We start from the raw sequence: 9634 nt of genomic DNA on the forward strand, positions 1-9634 counted from the left end.
TTTTCCTGAGTTTAGGGGCTAGGGAGTTAGAAACCACGTCTCTCTAGCTTCCTTGCAGTTAGATTTCTGGATACTAATGAGATTCTCTCAGGGGAAAGCCCTCTAGGAAGATTTGGAAGACAAAGATGAGGTGACAGTCATCTCTTTAGTGCCATGGCTACTAAGCAACACTGAGATGTATGTCTGAAGCAAGGGTCCCCATTCCAATATCTGGTCACCATCTATCTGGGCAGAGGCAGGTTTGTAGTTGACCTCTGGGCTGCAGCTTACCTGGTGTGCACTTGAAATCAAGAGTCCAGTCATGCCTCTCTAACTTCAGTATCTTTAGCTCTTCCAATGAATTTTCCTGTTAATCGAATTGCTTGTTTTTAATACCTTTCTGCTTGAAGTACCTACAGGGTTTTTTGGTTGATTTTTTTTTCTATTCTTGGATCAAAATCTTACTGACACACCCCTTTTAGACTGTATCAAGCAGCACCAGTTTTTTTGTGCAGGCAGGAGAAAAACTCTATGTAAATGCAGTTATTTTTGAAATGTAAATTTGCAGTGAGTAAGAAAATGATTGACAAGAATTAGAATAATGGGTGGGAGAATGATAGGTTTTGTGTGCATGTGTGTGTGTATTTCACTAGTGGGAAAACTAGAGAGCGAAAGACAAGCAGAGCACTCTAGGGCTCTACAAGTGAATAGCAGAGCCGATTTGGAATTAATAATAAGCGTTGTCACTATTATTATGAAGAACTTGATCCAATAATTGTTTACATGTAGAGGCTCATTTAAAGCTCACAAAGCTCTCTTACATGCTATTGTATTTGATCCGTACAATGATTCTGCAAGCTAGGCATTTGCAGGTGCTGTAAGGGATTGTACACATGATGAAAGAAATCAAAGCTCAGGGAGGTTAAGTGGTTTGCTCAAGGTCATAATGGTAAGCATCTGAGGCAGGATCTTGATTCCAAATTCCAGGCTCCGACTCTGGGATGCAGCCTTTAGAAATTACCTTGGGTTTAAGAATGAAGAAGAATACTGAGGCAGGGTGGGGTGGGGTGTGTATCTCTAAGTTGGTGTGGGGGTGATTGTACAGTTCTCCTTGATATGATTCAATGATTAAAACCTATTGAATTACATGATATGTAAATCACTTGCCAATAAAACTGTTGGGGTGGGGAAGAATGAACAAAAATTGAGGAATTCAGACTCTGGGGATGGTAGACATGCTCTTTTACATCTGAACATAAAGACTGTCGTGCCACCCCCACTCGTCACGGATCTCAAAGATCCCTGCCTTCCTTAAGACAAGGAGATGGTTTCCTTTGTTCTTTCTCAGCACTTTGTCCTTGAAAGAGAGACTATAAATGACCTGGCAGTGCAGCTGAGGGGGAAGAGTGGATTTGGTCTTTATGCTGGCTAGATAAAAGCTGATAATTTGGAAACAGCCGAATTGACTCCATGTTCTCCATATTGTAGATGGTGGCTCTTGCACTTTAAGTCTACACACACAGGAGCACCTGTCACGTGATGGGACCTGAATCAGAGCAGGAGATTGTGTCAGTGGTATTTTCCTCTTTTTGATCTTGCACTCTAGATAACCTTACACCCAGTTAGGGGAAACTGAATGATGGGTGCGTGCGTGGAATCTTTCCAAACTATTTATTAAAACTGCACATGTGTCAAACTAAACACTCTGGCTGAATTGTATTCATTCACCATAGAGGAAGGCATGGGGATGTAGTGAAGGGCTAAGCTGTAACTGTGAGGTCACATTAGTCTAATGACAAGGACACCCGAGGAGTGCTCAAGTTGTGGCCTGCAAGGCCATTCTAAGGGCCTCCGGTGTTCACGTGCTGCCTCCCACAAACCCCTCTCAACTCTCATACTTCCTATAACCTTGGCCAACCCCACTTTAATGTATGGCTATGCAAGGGCCTTTGCTGGGAGGACAGACCAATCTGTCCCAAGCAGTGCAGTGTCAGATCCAAACAGCTGCTCAAGGAGAGAGGGATGAATAAGCAATCACGAGATAAAGTTGGCTCTGCTATTTATTTCCTCTGCTTGAGGGCACTTCAGGAGGGCAACAATCCTCTGTCCCTTGGGTGGTCTGTACAGTGGGGACTCTGCTCACTTTTGCCAGGTCTGGAGGTATTTGCCCTAGACCAGCTCCTGTCTCAGCAAATGCAGGCAACAGTCACCTAAGGGCTAACTGGGCATGACGCTGCCCTGGGTACAGGAGAAAGCCCAGGAAGAGGAAGGGAGAGCCTCCCCCTGCCGGCCTCTGTTGGGACAGAGGCCCTAAAGGAGACTCCTGGGGTGTGGGGTGGGGGATGGGGGTCTCTGAGAGCTCAGAACTGCTATCTGTGTATAGAAAAATGTGAAATGACCAGACAAGAAGTGCAGGGGACCCTGTAGCATACTGTCTTCTGGTGGTGGTGGTGGTGGTGGTGGTGGTTAGCTGGGAATCACAGCAAGTCTCTGTGTGAAAGGATCAGAGGGCAGTGGTCCATAGGGTTTCCATTGGCTGGTTTTGCAGGCTCCTCTTTCTAGTCTGGAAACTGCCACACACAGCCTTCCACTGACCCACAGTTGTACCTGCATGTGAGGCACATGGGATGGGAATCCAGTCTCGTTTGTCAGCGAGTCGATTCCATCTCTTAGTGAGTCCATAGAACTGCCCTTGTGGGTTTCCAAAACTGTAAGTCTTGACAAGAGTAGAAAGCTTCATCTTTCTTCCACAGAGTGGCTGGTGGTTTCAAACTGCTCACCTTGCTATTAGCAGCCCACTGTGTATCCACTACACCCCAAGGGCTCCTACGTGGGAGGTGAGAATTATACCACTGAGCCCACTGCCCTATACCTTCAGTCTTTCGGCTGCTAGAAGGTGAGGCGGCTGTTAGAGCTAAAGATGAAAAGAAACGCTTTGATGTCCCAAACCCTGGACACTCTGAGAGTTCATGTAAAGCGCATGGGAGGGTATATTGACTCTGCTGACAGCTCTGCTTCTGATGAATGCTGTTCTCTTAGACTAACTCTCCACACTGTGGGGTACCAGCCCCACAATTGAATGGATCCAAGAGAGGGTTGTGTAATTGAGAGGTAAAATGAAACTGACATCAGACATGATAAAGCATGCAATTGCTCACCTCCAGGATGGCCATGATTTCAGCAGCAGGTCTGTGCAGAAAGAGCAAATATATTTCCAACCATGCTTATATACACTTAGGGGATGTGCAAGCCCCCCTAATTACATCACAACAGGAAAGAGTTGTATCGTAGGCATACGTGCAATAGGAGGGTGACAAGCTAGGGGTGTACACACAGAAGAAGGGGAGGTACTAGGGGTATACATGTGACAAGATGGGAAGATTCTAAAGTCAAGATGACAGCCTCACCTTGGTCCTCCCTGAGTTGACTTGACCTTGTCTTTGGGCTCTCCTTCAGGGGGACAATCCACTATCCTTATCACAAGGGAGTGGGCCCACTGATTGCTCTAAATGGCTGATAACCCTCAAGGTGATAACCTTTAAGCTGTTGACCTCCGATTGTATAGTCATTGACCGTGTTAGCAAGCAGCATCTTAGGTTTGGCATATAATTTGGGGGGACAACCTAAGGAATAACCTTCCTGTATCCCACACCACACTAGTGTAGGAACTATTTTCCCTAGAGAACAAATGAAAGGAAACAGTCTGAGCTAAGTAATGGGTGCTTCGATACTGGTGTGTGTGTGTGTGTGTGTGTGTGTGTGTGTGTGTGTGTGTGTCTCCAGCGGGTAGAGTGGGAGATGACAAAGATTACTACCATTACCGCTTGACAAAGGATGAAAGAGAGAGGGATCATTTGCCCCAACATTCAGCTATGACACCTAGCAGAGCCAGGACAGGAAATGGGTCTGTCTAAGTCCAGGGTCCATTCCTTTGCAAGGTCCATGCCACTTTTTGAAGGAAAACTTTGGAATGTCCTTCCTCAAAGTGGATTGGGATACACATCACCTCTTGACTGGGCACTATGGTATACATAAGGGTGTCCTTCAGTTATTTTTCTCTCTTTTGACTCTCTGACATGTTAAATAGCCTCATGGCAGAAAGTGGCTGCTCTGCTGCCTCCTCCCCCAGTAAAGCCTAATAACCTTTCCATTAAAAGCTTGAGAATACCAGCTGACCCAAGAGAGACTGGCAGGAGGCCGAGTGCTAACAGCTGGACTTACACTCCAGGATAGGAGACCTGTTGGTGTAGTGGTTAAGTGTTGGGATGCTAACCTCACAGTCAGCAGTTCAAAACCACCAGCTGCTCCTTGGGAGAAAGAGGGGGCTTTCTACTCCTTTAAAGAGTCCCAGTCTTAGAGACCCACATGGACAATTCTACTCCGTCCTACAAGGTTGCTGTGAGTCATCATAGACTGGATGGCAGCAAGTTTGTTGTTTTTCATAGGAGCCCTAGGGCTGTCCTATAAGTGTTGAACTGCTAACCACAAGGCCAGCAATTCAAACCCACCAGCTGCTCCCAGGGAGAAAGATGAGGCTGTCTGCCCCTGTGAAGATTTAAGGGCTCAGAATCCCAACCTATGGTGTTACTAACGTAATGACAGTGGGTTTGGGGTTGGTTTTGGATAGGGTAGAAAAGGAGCCCTGGTGATGCAGAGGTTAATTAAGCTGCTGACAAAAAGGTCAGTGGTTCAAACCCACCAGCCGTTACACAGGGGAAAGATGTGGCCCCTGTTTCTGTAAAGATTCTAATTACATCTGCCACCAAAGACCCAGAACAAAACTCACAGCAATGGGAATGAGGGGGAGCTCGGAGTGGAGACCCGAAGCCCATCTGTAGACAATTAGGCATCCCCTTACAGAAGGGTCACAAGGAAGAGACGATCCAGTCAGGGTGCAGTATAGCACTGACAAAACATACAACTTTCCTCTGGTTCTTTAATGCTTCCTCCCACCACTATCATGACGCCAATTCTACCTTACAAATCCGGCTAGACAAGAGCATGTACACTGGTACAGATAAAAGCTGGAAACACAGGGAATCCAGGACAGATAAACCCCTCAGGTCCAATGATGAGAGTATGATACCAGGAGGGGACGGGGAAGGTGGGGGGAAATAAGGGGAACCGATCACAATGATTTACATATAACTTCCTCCCAGGAGAACAAACAACAGAAAAGTGGGTGAAGGGAGACAGCGGTCGGTGTAAGACATGAAAAAAAATTTTTTTATAAGTTATCAAGGGTTTATAAGGGAGAGTTGGGGAGGGGGAGAAGATGAGCTGATACCAAGGGCTCAAGTAGAAAGAAAATGTTTTGTAAACGATGATGGCAACATGTGGACTAATGTGCTTGACACAATGGATGGATTGCGATAAGAGCTGTATGAGCCCTCAGTAAAATGATTTTTAAAAGATTTGAACGCAAACTCATGGCATCACGTTGATCCCAACGCACAGCGACCCTGCAGCGCAGCCCAGGACTCCCCTGTGGATTGCTGAGACGGTTGCTCTTTGGGAACACAAAGTGGTTCTGCTCTCTCCTGTCCAGTTGCTCCGAGTCAAAATGGACTTGACAGTGATGTGTTTGGATCGTTGGTTTGGGTTTTCCAGGGTAGACAGAGGGGTAGTGGAAGTTCAGGGCTAGAATTGTGACCTTCTGTGTGAGAGCCTTGGATTCGATCCGCAGCCAGTGTGCCTCGTGCGCAGTGACCACGTGTCTGACAGTGAACGTTTCCGTGTTGCCATGGTGCTGAACAGGTTTCAGCCGAGCTTCCGGGCTAAGACTAAGAAGAACGGCCTGACAATCTGCTGCAGAAAATCATCCACGCTGGGCAGTGTTTCCTTCCAGTATGCAGAGTCATCATGGGCCGGGGCCAGTTTTCTGGCAGCTAAAAACTACAACTTGGGGTAGATAAGTCAGCACCCACCCACCCCTCCCACGGCCCCTCATCATCAGCTTCCTCACACATCCAGCTCCCTTGTATTGAGACCTGCCTTCCTAGCCAGCTGTGAGACTTTCCAAGGTCAAGGGCCCAGGCTTAGCTGATCTTTGAACTTCCTCTGCTTCTGGCTCTCTGAGTAACCACGGCACATCTCGTCTGGGGCAGGTTACCAGTTTGGGTGGATGAATGTGCGGTAGGCCCGTTTGTAGGTGCATGAGCACAGGCAGCTTCCACGATGATTTGAACAAATTCATTCCCGTGGAGGAAGTGTCGTAAATACAAAGGAGAGGTTTCGTTTTCTCACATGCATGGGACTGAAAGCTCCTTTGAAGTCATCAAAGTTTGTATAATTAGGAATGACGGGCCTTTTGCCTTTTTTTCAGTCTCTCTGGGAAAAAATGCACGGTACATAATGTGGATTAAAATTCAATAGGCTCTCCAAAAGGAGGCGATTTCAAAATGCAATTGTTGTAACTGCCTTGGTGATGAATTCTGACACTGTGCTCTCTCTCTCTTCCTCTCTCTACCAACGTGGTCTTTAGCAAATGCAGGACGCTCAAAGAAGAGGGCGTACTTTTCAGGTGAGAAGTTCTCAGGGAAGATTTGATTGATCAGTCTCAGAACTGTGGGTCCAGAGGAGGGAGCTGAAGGTTGCTCATGCCTTTCCCTAACAGATCCACTACGAATAAAGGGATGTTTTGCGTGTTTGTTTGCATATGGGGGCCCGTAGGGGTGGGGTAGAGTGGGGAGGGGAGGGAATTTTGCTCAGGGCTGTGGGGGCTGATGTTTGAATGGTCCATTCATCCATTGGACTAAATGTTTTCATATGTTTTTATTCTTATCATTGTTCCTTGTTATATATATAAATATATACCTATTTTTATATAAAAGATTGTTGTTGTTGCTAGGTATTGTCAATTTGGTTCCAATCCATACCTACTCTACAAAAACAGAATGAAGCATTATCTGGTCCTACACCATCTAAGAGATTATTTGGAAATGGTTATTAGATTTATTGAAGGATTTTTTTGCTTTAGAGAAAGCGTCAAGAAAGGATTTTGCGAAATACCAAGATCCTGATTGGCATCCATGCTATAAGATCTAGGAAAATTTAATTTACATGCAAATTTTCAGGCACATCACATTTTGAATAGAAAAAGGCAAGCCAGAACTAAGATCTAGTGAAGCAAAATGATCTTTTTACATAGACTGCTTTTCTATATAAACAGAGAAAAGGCAAAGTTATACATACATTAAAATATTGGGTTATGTACCTTGATTTCCTATAGTTGTTTCCTTTATTAATCCCCTACTGCCCAGTAGACACAAAACACGCGGTAAACAGGATTGCAGGAGGACAGGGAAAAAACGTAAACAAGTTTGGTAACCCAGGTCAATTGACACACCACAATTTCCAAAATCAATGTTCTACATCTACTTTGGTGAGTAGCAATTGGAGTTTTAAAAGCTTCGAAGTGGCCTTCTAAGGTAACCTATTCATCTTTCACCATCTGGAGTACAGAAGAGTGGAGAAAATCAAAAGCTTAAGGAAGGAAGTAGTCCAAGGAGAACGTGAACTCCAGCCTCCACAACTCTGATATCAGAGGAAGTAGCCTCCTGATGCTGACCACTCTGGAAGCGAACCAATTGTGAGGTCCTGAACGGAGGGGGGTGGGGGGATAGAGCAAAACTCAGACCCACAGAAAAGATCAGGCTTACCAGTCCTGTAGAGACGAGCGTAACCCCTGACACTATGTTCCTTAGGGTGCGAACTGAACTCAACCCCGTGGCTCAACATACAAAGCGAACAATCATACCAGGGAGGCATTGCTGTTAAACAGAATGTATAACACAAAATCAAAAGGACAGAACTTTCCCAGGATAAAGTTCAGAAGGCTGGAAGGGGTAGGAAAGAAGGATGAATAAAACAATAAACGCAGAGATCAAGTGGTTACATTGTAGAGGTTGCATCAGTGCCGTTAAATGAATAATGTGTATGAGTTTCCGTCTGTGGGTAAGTTCCAGAACTGTTCATGCGCTCTGAACTTCAGCTGAATGTTGGCTAGTAGCGTCAAAATCTCCCATTCCATATGAAAGTGATATGCTTTTGTCTGCTTACTTGGTCCAGCTCCCCGTTGAAGAGAAAAATACCAAGGTCTAATTTTAATACCCTTTCTTACGTTTAAGAGAAAAAAAATAAGATCTAAAAATTGGGGATAACTTAGCTTGTCAGTTTTGCTGCACTTGGTGCAGTTGTTTGCACATGCGTTTGACACCTAAGATTGCGTCTGATTGACTGCGCTGCATATCAATTAAGTGACAGGACTGATGGTAGGCTTAGATCTATTTTTTTTTAATGCCATGCAATCTACCCACACTGCATTTGTGATCACTGGTAGATCGCGATCGATGTATTGAGCACCCCTGGCCTAAGCAATACACCTGCTTGCAATGGATGCAGTAGTGCAGATTACTTGATCCTCCGACTCGTCTTCTCCTTTTGAAATACTGACAGTCCTTCATTTGTACAGATAGCATGCCATTGTTTAGACTCAACTGATGCAAATAAGTCAGGCTATTAGGCTGACTGCTGTTCATAAGCTTGTACTATGTTGTTTTCATGGTGCCTCGTTAAAAAATCGGTTATTAAATAATTTAAGGTAAAGTCTTTCTCAGTGGAAATGTCTTTCCAATTAATAGCACCATTGCAAAATCTGAGTTATGTGTCCATGACTGGTAAATATTAGTACAGTGATAATATTTGCATAACAATTATTGCTCTCATTTTTACTTTAAGACATGCAAAAATAGAAGTTGGTTATCTATTTTTGAAATAACATATAGTGTGGATTCAGTTATTGACTGGTGCAAATTGGACTAGAAACATGCATGAAGATGAACATTGAGAAACTGCAGAATAATTTTCCATTTGTTCAATTCTAACCCCTGGTGACCCCCAGGTGTGCCCCAGGAGAACAGTGCTGCACAGGGTTTTCAAAGCTGTGGCCTATCAGAAGCAGATACCCAGACCTGACTTTCAAGGTGACCCTGGGTGGGGTCCACATCTAACTCTTCAGTTAGGTGAGTGCTCTAGCCATTTGCACCACCCAGGAACTCCAATTTTATATTAGAGTATCACATTGAAAACACAACACTTTACAATCCTCTTTGTAAAGTCCCCTTAAATGCATATGAAAACTTGGAAATATGTATATAAGACATCTTAGTGGATAGCCTTAATAAACAAAGCAATCATCATAACTAGACTCAAGTATCATACAGTTGTTAGAACTAGACAGGAAATTTTGTTTATTCACACATATATTTCTGTATAATTATATATAGACATACTTTTTTGAGACATATTTTTAAGAGGATAAATTTGGAGAAATCATAGTATTTGATTTCAAGATTTACCCCCAAGTTACAGTATTCCATAGAATGTGATCTTGACAAAAGGATAGACATATATCGATGGAACAGGATTGAGAGCAGAGAAATAGACCACTCAGATATAGTCAACTGATATTTGACAAGGTACAAATTCAATTCAATGGGGGAGAAATAGTCTTTTCAACAAATTGTGCCTGAACAACTACACATCCATATGCAATAAAAATAACTCAACACATACCTCACGTTGTTCAAAAATGGACTCAAAGTGGGTCATACACCTCACTGTAAAACATAGAATTTTTTTAAGTCTTCTAGAA

This window comes from Echinops telfairi, unplaced genomic scaffold, assembly GCF_000313985.2.
Source record: "Echinops telfairi isolate 266 unplaced genomic scaffold, ASM31398v2 ScPeMD7_7424;HRSCAF=8462, whole genome shotgun sequence".
Classification (NCBI taxonomy): Eukaryota; Metazoa; Chordata; class Mammalia; order Afrosoricida; family Tenrecidae; genus Echinops; species Echinops telfairi.